Source organism: Mixophyes fleayi, chromosome 4 (assembly GCF_038048845.1).
Source record: "Mixophyes fleayi isolate aMixFle1 chromosome 4, aMixFle1.hap1, whole genome shotgun sequence".
In the NCBI taxonomy this organism is placed as follows: domain Eukaryota; kingdom Metazoa; phylum Chordata; class Amphibia; order Anura; family Limnodynastidae; genus Mixophyes; species Mixophyes fleayi.
The window spans coordinates 221,301,891-221,318,011 of NC_134405.1; positions in this window are offsets into that span (position 1 = coordinate 221,301,891).

The window sequence follows — 16,121 nt, forward strand, 5'->3', positions numbered from 1 at the left end:
ACTCAGTTTTATGTAGAGACGTGCACCGGCGACTTTTGGTGTCTCGTGTTTTGTGTTTTGGATTCGGATTTCCGCGATGTTTTGGGTTCGGATTTGTTTCGCAAAACACCTGCCGAAAGGTTTTGGTTCGGATTTAAGGTTTTGGATTCGGATTTTTTTTGAAAAAAGCATAAAAAGTTCAAAAATCAAGTTTTTGGGCTTATTTTCACTCCTACGCTATTATTAACCTCAATAACATTCAATAACAAGCATTTCCACAAATTTACCATGTATTCTGTACACCTCACAATATAGTTATTAGTCCAAAACGTTGCAACGAGGTATCTTTCTGGACTGCGTAGTGGAGTGGTCCCCACAATATAATAAGAAAACCATCAACTGGTCTTAATCGCACCAAAAAATGTACCTGGACTGCGTAGAGGAGTGGGTCACCACAATATAAATTAAAAACCCTGAACTTGTATGATTCGCACCAATAATGTACCTGGACTGCATAGAGGAGTGGGTCACCACAATATATATAATAAGAAAACCATCAACTGGTATGAATCGCACCGAATAATGTACCTGGACTGCGTAGAGGAGTGGGTCACCACAATATAATTTAAAAATCCTGAACTTGTATGATTCGCACCAATAAATGTATCTGGACTGCGTAGAGGAGTGGTCACCACAATATAATTAATAAAAAACCCTCCACGGGTCTGAATTTCCAAAAAAAAACACCCTCAACTGGTCAGAATTCCACCAAACAAGTATCTGGACTGTGTAGTGGGGTGGCCCCGGTACTAAATTTGATACCTGGCCCACAATACCGCCTCCAAGTTCCAAGTGTAGTGTTTATAACATATTAACACAACACTAATTCTAGCACGTCAAACCCTGTTGTTTTAAATAATGACAGGGCATTTAACTTTTGATTGAATTTTTGTAATTTGTTGACATTTTCTTTTACTTTTTGAACATGGCAAACGACTGTTGAATGGTCACATAATGCCAAAAAAATAGTTGCAAGATGGAATTGTCCTTGGGCCCTCCCACCCACCCTTATGTTGTTGAAATAGGACATGCACACTTTAACAAACCAATCATTTCAGCGACAGGGCCTACCAAACAACTGTGGCTGAAATGATTGGTTTGTTTGGGCCCCCATACCAAAATAACAATTCATCTCTCCCTGTACAAACTAAACAGGCTCTACTGAGGAAAGATGTCGTCCTCATCCTCAACCTCTGATTCCTCTCCCCCTACAGTGTGTACTTCCTTCTCCTCACACATTATCAATTCGTCCCCGCTGGACTCCACAACCACAGGTCCCTCTGTACTATCTGGAGGGCAGTGCTGTACTTCATTGAGGAATTGATTATTCATTTTTATAAACATCATTTTTTCAACGTTGTGAGGAAGCAACCTCCTTCGCCGCTCACTGACCAGGTTCCCCGCTGCACTAAAAACTCTTTCCGAGTACACACTGGAGGGGGGACAACTCAGGTAAAATAGAGCCAGTTTGTACAGGGGCTTCCAAACTGCCTTTTTTTCCTGCCAGTAACAATATGGACTGTCTGACATGTCTATTTGGATGGTGTCAGCAAAATAATCCTCCACCATTTTTTCAATTGTGACAGCATCCAATGCAGCGACAGTAGACATGTCTGCAATGGTTGGCAGGTCCTTCAGTCCGGACCAAATGTTATCAGCATCCCCGCCAGCGGCTCTTTTAGGAAAACTGAGCTTTTTCCTCGCAGCCATAGATGTGGAAGAAAATGAGGGTGGAGCTGTTGGCATGTCACGGTCCTCTTCAGAGGACAATCTCTTGACCAGAAGGTCTTTGCACCGATGTAGACTTGTGTCTGCCGGAAACAGAGACACAACATACGCTTTAAACCGAGGATCGAGCACGGTGGCCAGAATGTATTCCTCTGACTTTAAAAGAGTGACCACCCTCGGATCCTGGCAAAGCGTATGAAGGGCTTCATCCACAAGAGCTACATGCTTTGTTGGATCGCAATGCTTTACCAGCTCCTCCCTCACTTTCTCCAGCTGCTTCTGCAACAGCCTGATCAGGGGAATGACCTGACTCAAGCTGGCAGTGTCGGAACTGACTTCTCGTGTGGCAAGTTCAAACGGCTGGAGAACCTTGCACAACACAGAAATCTGTCTCCACTGCGCTTGACTCAGGCGCATCACCACTCCTTTGCCTATGTCGTAGGTGGCTGTGTAGGCCTGAATGGCCTTTTGCTGCTCCTCCATCCTCTGCAGCATATAGAGGGTGGAGTTCCAGCGCGTCACAACCTCTTGTTTGAGGTGATGGCAGGGCAGGTTCATGCTTTTTTGATGTGCCTCTAGTCTGCGGTAGGCACTGGCTGAATGCCGAAAGTGTCCAGCAATTTTGCGCGCCACCGCAAGCATCTCCTGCACACCCCTGTCACTCTTGAGGTAATGCTGCACCACCAAATTAATGGTGTGTGCAAAACATGGGATGTGCTGGAAATTGCCCATATTTAATGCCCGCACAATGTTACTGGCATTGTCTGACACCACAAATCCCCATGAGAGTCTAAGTGGGGTAAGTGTCACAGTCATATAGTCCTTCATTTGCCCAGAACTACTTGTCCACATGTCCGTGGTTAAGTGGACAGTGGGTACAACTGCATTTTTCAGAGCACTGAGGACACTTGATCGTACTTCTCTGTACATTTTTGGTATCGCCTGCCTAGTGAAGTGGAATCTCGACGGGATTTGGAACCGAGGACACAATACCTCCATCAACCCTCTAAATCCCACTCCACTGATGGCGGACACCGGGCGCACGTCTAACACCAACATTGCAGTTACAGCCGCAGTTATACGCTTTGCAATAGGGTGACTACTATCGTATTTTGTGGTCATGTCAAATGACTGTTGTACGGTCAATTGTTTTGTGAAAGACTTAGCGGTCTTACGACTTCTCCTCTGGGAAGATGACCGACTAACAGCAGCAACAGCAGCAGTGGCAGTAGTAGGCGTACCGCTGCAGGATTCCTCAGATGAATCCCGTATTGGAGAGGACTCAGTCTGGCTGCTGACTTGGGCTGCAGGACTCAATCTGATGGAGATCGTGGAGGAAGTTGATGAGGAGGGTGTTGCTGGTGTGTATCCAACTGGACCACGGGATTTAGGTGTCCCTGTACCGATGACGGTCCTAGCCCCAGTTCCTGAACTAACCACTGAACTATGAAGGTAATTCATGTGACGTATAAGGGAGAATGTCCCTAGGTGGGCAAGATCCTTACCCCTGCTTATTTGAGCTTTACATAAGCTACATATGGCCATACATTGGTTGTCCGGATTTGGATAAAAATAACTCCAGACCGAAGAGGTGCATTTTTTGGTCTTCTGACCAGGCATGATGATGGGCTTTTTCATCCCATGGACATCAGCTGTTTCCCCCCCTGGTGCCTCATTTACAATAACCACATCACCATCCTCATCATCAAGTTCCTCCACAGCGCCAGCTACATCATCAATAGCCTCCTCCCGAGCCACCTCTTCCCGTACAGTGATGGGAAGGTCAGGCTTGACAACCACCAACACCCTTGGACTCGCCTTGGGGATTTGTGATAATTTCTCTTTAGAAGGCAGAGTTGTTTGCTGTTTTGTTGCTGACAGCATAACTCTCTTCAATTTTTTGTAAGGGGGGGAGGAGGAGGAGGGCTAAGATCCTTGGGTGAAGATGGACCACTAGTCATGAACACGGGCCAGGGCCTAAGCCGTTCCTTGCCACTACGTGTCGTAAATGGCATATTGCCAACTTTACGTTTCTCCTCAGATGATTTTAAGTTTCTCTTTTTGCTTTTTTTTGAGAACTTGGGCTTTTTGGATTTTACATGCCCTGTACTAAGAGATTGGGCATCGGGCTTGGAAGACGACGTTGATGGCATTTCATCGTCTATGGCAGTGGTCAGGGAACAGGGGTAAATTACCCCAAATGGGGTAAAAATGAAATTCCTGGGGGTAATGCTGCCGATTCACATGCTGTCAGTTGGATTGTAGACGCCTTTACATGTGAAATTGCTGTTGTACCAGCAGAGCCTCAAGGGTTGGCAGAGGCACTTCTTGAGCTTCGATGCAATAATGAAGCACGTATTACATCTGAAAACAAAGCAGATCTGTCATATTTTTGGATGTCAACAGCTGCAAAGGCATCAAAATTGCACATGAGGAGGCAGTCAAAAAGTTGCTGCCTTTTGCAACAACCTACCTTTGCGAACAAGGATTTTCCACTCTAACGAACATAAAAACAAAGCAGAGAAATTGATTGGATGCTGACGACTGTATTCAAATTGCTCTGACATCAAAATGCCCCAATATTGATGCTTTTGTATCAAAAATGAAGCAACATCAAGATTTGAAGTTGAAGCTTTCAAAGAAATTTTGAATAGATTCAATAAAATTTTGAATTCCAATAATTAATAATATATGATTTCCTTCCTTTCAAATCAAGGGGGTAACGTCGGCGTATCTAAATATATTTTGGGGTAAAAGGTAAAAAAGTTCCCTGACCCCTGGTCTATGGCATGACTAGTGGCAGCAGCGTCAGCATTAGGAGGAAGTGGGTCTGGATCTTTCCCTACTTTATCCTCCAAATTTTTGGTCTCCATTATATGTAGGACAAGATACTGCAGAATGTGTGAACCTGGTAATATTGCAGACAGTACCAATGGACTTATACTGCATGATTGGTTTTGCAAATTTTGTTGTAATTAATTTTTTTTTTTATTATTTTTTGGGATTTTTTTTTATAACTTTTTTAAAAAAATTTAAACACTTGGGAATAATGGGGAAATAACTATGCCCTTAGAAGCACAGGACACAGGACCACTGGACCACTGGACTGAACAGGACACAGCACAGGACCCAGCAGCACCACTGAACTCAAAATTGACAAAGCACAGCACACAGCACCACTGGACTTTTACTCTTGAATGTGTGAACTTGGTAATATTGCAGTACCAATGGGCTTATACTGCAGGATTGGTTTTGCAAATTTTGTTGTAATTAATTTTTTTTTAAATTATTTTTTTGTATTTTTTTTTATAACTTTTTTTTCATTTTTAAAACACTTGGGAATAATGGGGAAATAACTATGCCCTTAGAAGCACAGAGCACAGGACACAGCACCACTGGACTGAACAGGACACAGCACAGGACCCAGCAGCACCACTGAACTCAAAATTGACAGAGCACAGCACACAGCACCACTGGACTGATACTGCAGAACACAGCACAGCACAGAACTAAACAGCACAGCCAGGGCCTGATTAAGGGTTCTGGCCGCCCTAGGCTAATACGGCCGCAGCGCCCTCCCCCCCCTCCTCCGAATATATAGGTGTATAGGAACACTCCTGAATATGAATGTTCAGGTGTATTCTCCAGCATTCAAATTTAGACAGATTGTGCCATTGTCTCTTACCTGTCCTTGCTCTTCTCTCTTGCAACTTTGTTATCCTCTCGCTGGCTTCTGGAAAGTTAGCGTCCTTTTTTGAAAATGCAAAAATGTATTATAATGCAAACCCTGAATGATTAGGCCCTTTAGTTAAAACAAAACACTCCATTATGGCCAGCTAAAAGTACCCCATTGGACAGGCATATATAAGCAATATCTGAATATTTGTTGTCAATCAAATACAAACCTCTACCAGCCCCATCTCACTAATATTTAGTATTCTAGTGATTGCTGAGACCACCCATGTGACCACCACACAATCATGAGATTCTGCCCCCCAAAGCTGCTGTATTTTTTAAATACCCCCTGCAGCCATTTTCCTTAACCACAACCCCCCCCCACAGCCATTTTCCTTAACCCCTGCTGCAGCCATTTTCTTTACCTCCCATCCTGCATCCATCCCCCTTGCAGATATTTTCCTTACCTCCACTCTGTAGCTATCCCCCCCGTCACATCAAAGCTCCCCTAGTCACATATATCAGCCCCCCTCCTCTGCCCTCCTTCATACATATCAACCTCTCTACCTCCCTATAGATTTTCATGGCAGCCCCCCCTCCCACCCTATAGATTTGTATGACAGTCCCCCTCTCCCTCCCTATACATATGCATGACAGTCCCCCCTCTCCCTCCCTATAGATATGCAGGGTAGTCCCCCCTCCCTATAGATATGCAGGGTAGTTCCCCCCCTCCCTATAGATATGCAGGGTAGTTCCCCCCCCTTCCTATAGATATGCAGGGCAGTTCTCCCCCTCCCTATAGTTATGCAGGGCAGTCCCCCCCTCCCTATAGATATGCAGGGCAGTTCCCCCCCTCTCCCTATAGATATGCAGGGCAGTTCCCCCCCTCCCTATAGATATGCAGGGCAGTTCCCCCCCTCCCTATAGATATGCAGGGCAGTTCCCCCCCCCTTCCTATAGATATGCAGGGCAGTTCCCCCTCCCTATAGATATGCAGGGCAGTTCCCCCCCCTCCCTATAGATATGCAGGGCAGTTCCCCCCCCCCTCCCTATAGATATGCAGGGCAGTTCCCCCTCCCCTCCCTATAGATATGCAGGGCAGTTCCCCCCCTCCCTATAGATATGCAGGGTAGTCCCCCCCTCCCTATAGATATGCAGGGTAGTTCCCCCCCTCCCTATAGATATGCAGGGTAGTTCCCCCCCCTTCCTATAGATATGCAGGGCAGTTCCCCCTCCCTATAGATATGCAGGGCAGTTCTCCCCCTCCCTATAGTTATGCAGGGCAGTCCCCCCCCTCCCTATAGATATGCAGGGCAGTTCCCCCCTCTCCCTATAGATATGCAGGGCAGTTCCCCCCCCTCCCTATAGATATGCAGGGCAGTTCCCCCCCTCCCTATAGATATGCAGGGCAGTTCCCCCCCTTCCTATAGATATGCAGGGCAGTTCCCCCTCCCTATAGATATGCAGGGCAGTTCCCCCCCCCTCCCTATAGATATGCAGGGCAGTTCCCCCCCCTCCCTATAGATATGCAGGGCAGTTCCCCCTCCCCTCCCTATAGATATGCAGGGCAGTTCCCCCCCTCCCTATAGATATGCAGGGCAGTTCCCCCCTTCACTTACCTGTAGTTGTGCCAGCGTCGCTCCTCTCCTCAGATCAGCAGATAGGAAGTGAAGATGTCCTGCTTCCTGTCTGCTGCACAGCAACAGGCAGCCTGGCGATTGGCTGTGTGTTGCTAACCACTGACCACCAATGCTTTTGATCGTCGAGCCCTCCACCCCCCCGCGGCGATCCCCAGCCGCGACCCCCCCCCCTCCCCCACCCCCCAAAAAAAAATGAATGAAGAAAAAAAAAATAAATAAAAAAAAATAAAAATAAAAAAAAATACCAACAGTGCAGCGCCCCCCGGGACCCAGCGCCCCAGGCTGCAGCCTGGTCAGCCTAGTGGTTGATCAGGCCCTGAGCACAGCACAGAACTAAACAGCACAGCACGAGATCTACCAGGACAGAGGACCACCTAACACACCCTCCCTCTACCCTGATCAATGCCCGAGTGAAGATGGTGGCGACTAGCGGGGAATTTATAGGATCCGAGTATCGCGAGATCCGACAACGGGATTATGACTCACAGCCTCGGTTTCAAGTTTTCATTTGGCGCCAATACCCGGATCTGTCTCGGATCCGACTCGGATCGGAAAGGTTCGGGTGGGCTCGGATTCACAAAATCCGACTGCGCTCATCTCTAGTTTTATATATGGAAAATCCTGATTTAAGTGTTAAATTAATCATGCCAGTGAGGGGTTACTTTGAATGTTTTTATTACATGTTGTTCTTTTCGGGATGCTTAGAAAGTGCAAATGGACTGTACAAAGAGCGTCTCATTAAAAGTATAGAAATAAAACTTGATCTCCGCTAATTCTGTGCCAATTCAATATTCTAGTATATCTGTGAAGTGACAATGACCTTATATGCTTCTGTAAAGCAAAAATGAGCACTGTCCATCTTTTTATCTAATTTTAATAATCCAAATCCACAAAACTAAATCTCATTTTCGCATGTATCCATGCATCTAATCAACAATTATCTAGGAACTCTCTCGCTCCACCCAACCCCTTGCATTGGCAGGTGCAAACATTTTCATTTCTGTCCACATTCACATGTCTATACATTCACACAGAGCTCAAAATACTCTTTGTTGATGTGGCACACTTTAATTTGTGCTGTAGCTTTTACCCTTACAGTTGCACTTCTACTTAGCATAGTTGGATGTATGACTGTTTTTTTTTTAATAAGACACGCATTGCCATACTGTGCATGTGCTCCAAATCTGATTACACATTCATGTATATATAGTTTATTACATACTAGCTGAAGTACCCGACATTGCCCGGGATTAAATCTTCAAGTTATTAAGTTATCAATTAGTTGGATATAGCTGTCGACCTTTTAAAAATAATTAGACACTAAGCAGCTCTTCCTACACTCCCATGAGATGGATGCTCAGTGTAATATTTTTTAGATTAAATGTCATCCAAATCAATCTAGTGGAAGGCCCAGAACAGGCTCCCCAGGTCAAAATTCTGCCCAGCGTACACCAGCAGGAGGTCCGAATGGGACCTCAACCCCCCAGTATGTCTTCTGGAATCCAATATTACCAGTCTGTAAAGTTTTTGTCAAAATCCATCCATAGAAGGCTCAGAACAGGCTTCCCAGGTCAAAGTTCTGCACTGCATACACCAAAAGGAGGTCCCACCTGGCCCCAAACACCCAAAAACCTGGTCAGGATTTATAGAATTATTTGGTAGCAATTACTATCTCCTTCCAGGAGCATCAAAGCCAGAACCAGCAGCAGCGAAGGCATAGACACAGGCATCATGTCTACTGGTCAGGTATAAGCCTTATTGGAATGCATGACAGAGAGGCTAGAAGTTGATTCAGGTGCCCACCTCCGGTCATCATGAAAACTCTGAACATAGTGACCTTGAATGCACACATCAATACCAACAAACTGTAAGGCTTGGTGTACACTACAGTATATTTAACTAACTATCGGGTCAATCAGACAATAATCGACTGATAGACCCGATATCACATAAGTGTGTACGCTGCAATGATGAACAGTTATCGTTTCAAAGTCCATCGTAAAGTTGAACGAGTTTTTTAAATTGGAATAAAATTCTTGTTCATCGCTGGAATGACGTTGTTCCAATCTGCAGTGTGTATGCACTCACGATCAGGATCTCCATAGAGTTTACAAAGTCATGATCTCCTCAGCCGATGTTTATGACAAATGAAGAGCACAGATTCAAGGGTAAATCTTGTAAAAGCTTTATTTCAGTTGTTGGTAAAATTGTTATCGATAACATGTCGGGAAAATATTTCTGTTGTGTGTACCCAGCCGAAATGTTTGGCTATGTTACATTTAATAAAGCATCGCTTCTCTGCCTTTTGGCTAAGATCGAGTACAGTTGTGGCAGAACTGCACTTGGTCCTCTGGCCAAGGGCCGGGTGAGCAGCTTTGAAAGCCTGGGACAAATGTGCCTCTGGGAGAGGCGACCCGGGGGTGCCATAAATCACGGGTCAAGAGACCTTAATATAGATATCACGTGATTATGTTGGCACCCATGCACTTTTGACCACTTCATTTAGCACTCGCTACATTCTTTGCCCTGGCCTTTTGGCTGGGCGAGAAAATTTTTACTACCAGCTCAGCCTTTAGGCTGGGGCCGTATCCACTTATTTTTTCTCCACGTTTTGTCACTTTCACTTTTATGTTTCACGCTTCTGGATTTTTTTGGGTGTGGGTAGGCCCTTATGGGGGGAACTGTGTGGCCCTGAGGTTCCGGTCCCCCTGAAAACCATCATTGGTCCTTCCCTTCCGGGGGTTGGACATGTTGTCGAGCCCTGGGTGAAGCTTTGGCGGATCCCAGGGGCTAAAGGGGCCCCCCTAGCCTTGTGGCGAAGGTGGTCTGAAGACCCTTGCCCCCTAAGGGACCTTTTGGTTCTGGGGGTCGGGGACTAGGGCTTTTTCTTTTTAAAGGAAGGACCATGTTCGCATCCCTTAGTGCACTTTTTTATTGGTTTTGCCCCTTTTTGGGCACTTTTGGATTTTTGATTGCACGTTCCCAGGCTTTCAATAACTAAAAAAAACCAAAACATTGCTTTATTGATTAATAATAGCATAATCATATGCATTGTCTTGCTATGCTGGAAGTGATTTGAATGCTGGAAATTAAATCTCCCCTCCCATAGCATTTTTGTTCTATCTGACTGTTACAACACTGGGACCTGAGCCACTGTTATGCCCACAGGATTAACAGCCTAATCAGTCAGAATTTAAGCAGGCTTTCTCTAGGTTGTGGAGTCTTTCAAACCCCCAGTCTTCACCAAGAACTGCCGAAAGGTGATATGGGCTTTTTTTCCAGAAGATCGCACGTTGCGGTCCCTAGGGTAGCCCCTGACGTGAAAGGAGATAAGGTGAAGAGGCTTCAGTAGGATAAAATATAATTTATTTATTTTAAACCCTAAAATCACCAAAGTATCTATAGAACGTCTGAAGAACAGTAATTGTACAAAGTGTGCAACTACACAACACATAAATTCACAATGCTTAACAAAAAAAGCAATGGTCACAGGCCAACCAGATTATCTTTGTGTTGGCTTGTTCCAGGAAGGCTACTGTTCTAATCTGTCACACTGGGCAGCCATCTAACTCAAACGGCAATGGCTCACGCAAGAGAGTAGTCCTTTGGAGACAAACAAAAAGCAGTCTCTCTGCAAATAAAGATCCTGAGGCATTGATTGCTGCTAGTCCAGCAGAAGCTTTATTTCCCAGCCAGTCCTGTTAATGAGAAATGTATCTTGTTCTGGTCATCAACCTTTTAAAGGCCTCCTGTTCCTCACTCTGGTATTAAGATCGGTGGAACATAAGTTCCACCATTTGAAGATTAATGTATTCTGTAGCTAATACACTCATAAACGAATACTGGACTTTGGGAATGAAACAGGAGACTAAACTTGGCCTTCTATCTGCCTCCCATGAAATAACACATCCAAGACAGTGTTCATTGAATTTTCAACCACAATGACAATCTATTTTCAACTACCTTGTCAATCTTAAACTTCTGTGCCTAGCCTGGAAGTAAGTGTCCAGTTAATTTATTTGTTTTCCTCCAATGCTCCAATATGCTGGCACTCTGCGAGATGATCTTTACGTTTATGCTGAGAAGAAAACTTTTAGAATTTTCACATGACACTCAATCAATGAACTTTTAATATACTAGTTATTGTCTCTACATCTTTTCTGGCAATAAAAAACAAAACATTTTCAGTTGTGATATAAATTGAGGCAATTTAAAAATTAGCCTGATCTACTATCATGCATATTGTAGACATGCATATATTCATCATAATGTCTCTTTTTTTAAAAAAACAGCAGTGCTTTATTTGCATTATGGAATGTTTTATTTAAATATGACATGCAAAAGGGACATTTCATGTTAAAAGAAGGTATTGCAATCTGCTACAAAATAAGGACACAATTAATAAATTATCAAATTAAATACAAAGTTTAATTATACTTAATGTATTTAATGCTGTACAATAAATTTTAAAATATATTCTGATGAAACTACCTATTTAATCCATACCCTGTGATATACGTGGCATTGTCTTTGATTTAGTTGAGTTTTTGTGTATGTTTAATGCACATTTCTTACACAATTTATAATTCACCTTTTTAAACCCTAAGTGATACTGTATTTATATAAATGGACATTTGCAATTTCTGTAGTGGAGCGAGCACTGCAATTATTTGTTTGTCTAATAAATATTCATATGTAGATAGCAGCTAACCTGCTTCATAATATAATGTAAGTTCGATGAATAAAAGTATACTATCTATCTAATGGAGTAGAGTACTCTTGTGGAAAAACATCACCCAAATTTTTTATAGTTCCATTGGTCCCTAAGGAAGCTTTCATTTACTCATAATTTGATTTCACTATTTCAAATTCTCCTCTCAAAATCTAAAGAAGAAAATGAAAAATAATAAATAAACAGCTGCATCTGTAGCCTTGGTAGAGTGCTCTTGATCTTGTAAAGTAGCTGTCAAGTCCATTTGTTTGTTTTTCCTTCTTTGGTCCCAGCTGCTCGTTCAGTATTTGCTTTTTGTTTTAGGTTAGCCGAAGAATGGGCTCTTTGAAAAAAGACATAAAAGGGAGTCAAACCAATAACTGTCAAATCTATAAATGGCTCAAAAATTATAAAAGGCTATCACTTTACAGCCTAATGTTTTATCACCTTTCCAGAAGTAATGCTTATAGGTGGTTTATGTGTTTCTACTATAAAGTTAGTGATTCCTTATTTATGCAATGTTATTTTCCAGCATTCTTTGTACACTTTATGCTTAGTCCAATGTGCTTAGACTAATATCTGTAATACAAGTCTCCCAGGCTAAGAAAATGTATAATACATTTATAGATATTCTGTTCATTCTTTACCCATATTTAAGTTTAACTCCACCCAAAACTATTTTGCTTTTAACGAGATGAAATAAAACATAGATTTTAACTAACCTTGCAAGATCAGTTCACTCCACCAGCCCGGAACCTTACTCACTCTAATGGTCCCACACCATACTGTTTTCTCTTTCCCTTTTTCAAGCATGCCGACATGGTGTCAATAACATTCCTTCATGAACTTCCTATTCACTTGGGTGAACAAACTTACTTCCAAATTAAGGGAATGTAAATGTAAGGAATGTAGAAAGCAATACAGAAATACAGTGAGATGAATCTAAAAGTGGACCACTGTTTATGGCTTGTAGGGCTTACCAATTACTGCTTTTGATAACTTATCGCAGGCAGAAACATCTAACCTCACTCATGCTTAGTTTAAATGTATGCCTTACTTTGTGCTCCAATCCTACAAAGATGACTGCTGAACTTCATTGTTTGTGGCAGGTTGGTTGCATAGAGGTATGTCGAGGATTCTATTTCCTTGATCTTTGGAGATCAGGCTTAATTATATATAGGAAAAGCCATTGCCCAAAACAGAACTGTGTGCAGGAACAGATACAGACATACATTATCTAAGACTTGTCACTTATAGTTGTTATTTTATAACCTTTTCCATTCCAATAAATTTGCTATTTAAATTTTCTGTTTCTCTCCCAAAAAGTTTGACAGCCGGTGAAAGTAAAATTGCCATTCATTACAATTATCAGTAAATTGCTTACACTGCCCAGATAGGATGTCCATTTTTTTAATAAAAATGTCAGCACCTCAAAGAGCAGGCTGTTCAGCCCCCCTGCAAAAGGTATATAGGAGGAAAGATTTAATGGTAGTGAGTTTCTGATTTCTTACTGGGAGCATGGAGGATGACCTTGGCTTTCTTTATGACCCAGCTATACTACGTTCTTAGTAATCTGATCCTGCTATCCCAACTTCCTGATACCCCACTACCAGTGTGTTATTCTGAGTTCCTGACACTCTGCTACTTCTGTGCTATCCTGAGTTCCTGAGTAAAAATTAATACAATACGTTATTTTAACAAAAGTGAAATGCACATAAAAACCAATCTGCACAATTGGAGCAGTTATCTGATACAGTACTGTACAATGTGTTCCATTGATGCCTTGTTTAAAAAGGTTAATGTAGAAAAATTCTGGAAAATTGATAAAGTTTACAATCAGCAAAAAAATAATGCTGCAGCCTTTTTTCTAACGAGATTATGAAATTTCCATCATATGTCCGAACTCGAGTTCATATGCTAGAGCTAGTCAGAAGGCCAACACCAATCCCTACACCTATTGTTATTAAAAAAAAATCAATGCTAGACATTGACATTACGTAATATTCCATTTTATTGCATTGCAATAAATGAAATGTATTTATAAAAAAGTGTCCTTTATACTGTAATTATAAAGAAAATAATACATCTTGTCCATGTGTCCAATCTGTGTAAATTATAAGGCCTTGATGTTGACCAATTACATGATTAAAATAACTAATGTATTCCTTCATAGTTGAAACAACTAACATAAACATTACAGTATATGGGATAATGCAATAATCCTTCCACAAAAATAAATGTATTGAGTTTCCAATGTAAGCCATATTTTGATCTATAAAATCTCTTATTTCAGCTAAAATAATAAAGGAATCTGGTTCAAATCAAACAAGTCCTTAAGGGAAAGTTTGAGATCAGATGTTAGGATGTTTTTAGGAACTGGTAATACATTGAGGAACACAAATATTCAGCTATCTCTTTGAATGTTTTCAAATGTACAAAATAATATGTAAATCATACTTGCCTACTCTCCCGGAATTTCCGTGAGACTCTGAATTTTATGGAGTCCTCCTGGACTCCCGGAATAGTAGGCTTCCCTCCCGGATCCTAAAAAATTCAGAAAATCACGGCATTGAATATATGGGGCGGAGCTTAATTGTGTCACTGGGCCCAGATATTCAATTAGGTGAATTTTGGCATTTTATAGTGGGGACGTGACTATGGTGACACAAAGACGTCATCACGCCCCCTCCTATCCTTATCACGTGACCTGTCCTCCCGGAGGACAGAGTCACAAAGTTGGCAACTATGATGTAAATGTAATATTCAAGCCCATGCATAGAACTCTCCCCCCCTCTCCCCCCAGCCACCAACTCCTTCTCTCCTTCCGCCCCACCTCGGGTGAGGAAGTCCACTCTCTCATTTCTTCTTCCCCCCTTCTACCTGCCCCCAGGACCCCATCCCTTCTCACCTTCTTCGCTCCCTTTCCACCTCCACCTGCTCCCACCTCGCTCACCTCTTTAATCTGTCCCTCTCCACCGGCATCTTCCCCTCCGCCTTTAAACATGCTCTTGTCTCACCCATTCTCAAGAAACCCAATCTTGACCCCACTTCACTCTCTAATTACCGCCCCATTTCCCTTCTCCCATTTGCCTCCAAAATACTCGAGAGACTTGTCTGCAACAGTCTCTCCACCTACCTCTCTGAACACTCCCTCCTTGACCCTCTCCAATCAGGCTTCCGCCCCCTACATTAAACTGAAACTTCCCTGGCTCAAGTTACGAACGATCTCCTCTCGGCTAAAGCCATGGGCCACTACTCCCTTCTGATTCTCCTCGACCTCTCAGCGGCCTTTGACACCATTGACCACCCCCTCCTGCTTCACACCCTTCAGTCCATTGGCCTCTCCGGTACCGTCCTCTCCTGGTTCACCTCTTACCTTGCCGACCGTTCCTTCTCTGTTTCCACCTCTGATTCTTTCTCCCCTTCTTCCTCCCTTCCAGTCGGGGTCCCTCAGGGCTCTGTCCTTGGACCCTTACTATTCTCACTATACACCTCTTCTCTGGGTGCACTCATCAGCTCCTTCGGCCTCAAGTACCACCTTTATGCTGATGACACTCAACTCTACCTTTCCTCTCCTGATCTCTCTCCCTCCCTTCTTTCCAGGGTATCCGCATGCCTCTCTGCCATCTCCTCCTGGATGTCCTCTAGATTTCTTAAACTCAATCTTGCTAAAACTGAACTCATTGTCTTTCCTCCCTCTCGTACCTCCTTCCCCTCTGACCTCTCCATCACTGTTGACAACTCATCTATCTCCCCTGTTCCCCAACTCCGCTGCCTAGGTGTCATCCTCGACTCCTCTCTCTCCTTTGCCCCTCACATTCACTTTCTCGCCAAATCCTGCCGTTTCCAGCTTCGCAACATTGCCCGCATTCGGCCCTTCCTCTCCCAGGATGCCACCAAATCTCTCGTCCACTCTCTGATTATCTCCCGCTTGGACTACTGCAACCTTCTCCTTATCGGCCTCCCCCTCTCTCATCTCGCTCCCCTTAGATCTGTACTTAACGCCGCTGCTAGGCTTATTTTCCTCTCTCGCCATTCCACCTCTGTATCCCCACTCTACCAAGCCCTTCACTGGCTCCCCTTCCCCTACAGAATCCTTTTCAAGCTCCTCACTCTGACTTACAAGGCCCTCGCCAACTCCACTGCTCCCTACATCTCTAACCTTATCTCTATTCACACTCCCTCCCGCTCACTGCGATCGTCCAACGATCGTCGCCTCTCTTCCCCTCTGATTACCTCCTCTCACACACGTATCCAAGACTTCTCCCGCGCCTCTCCCCTCCATTGGAACAAGCTCCCCCGCTCCATCAGAACTTCCCCTAATCTGT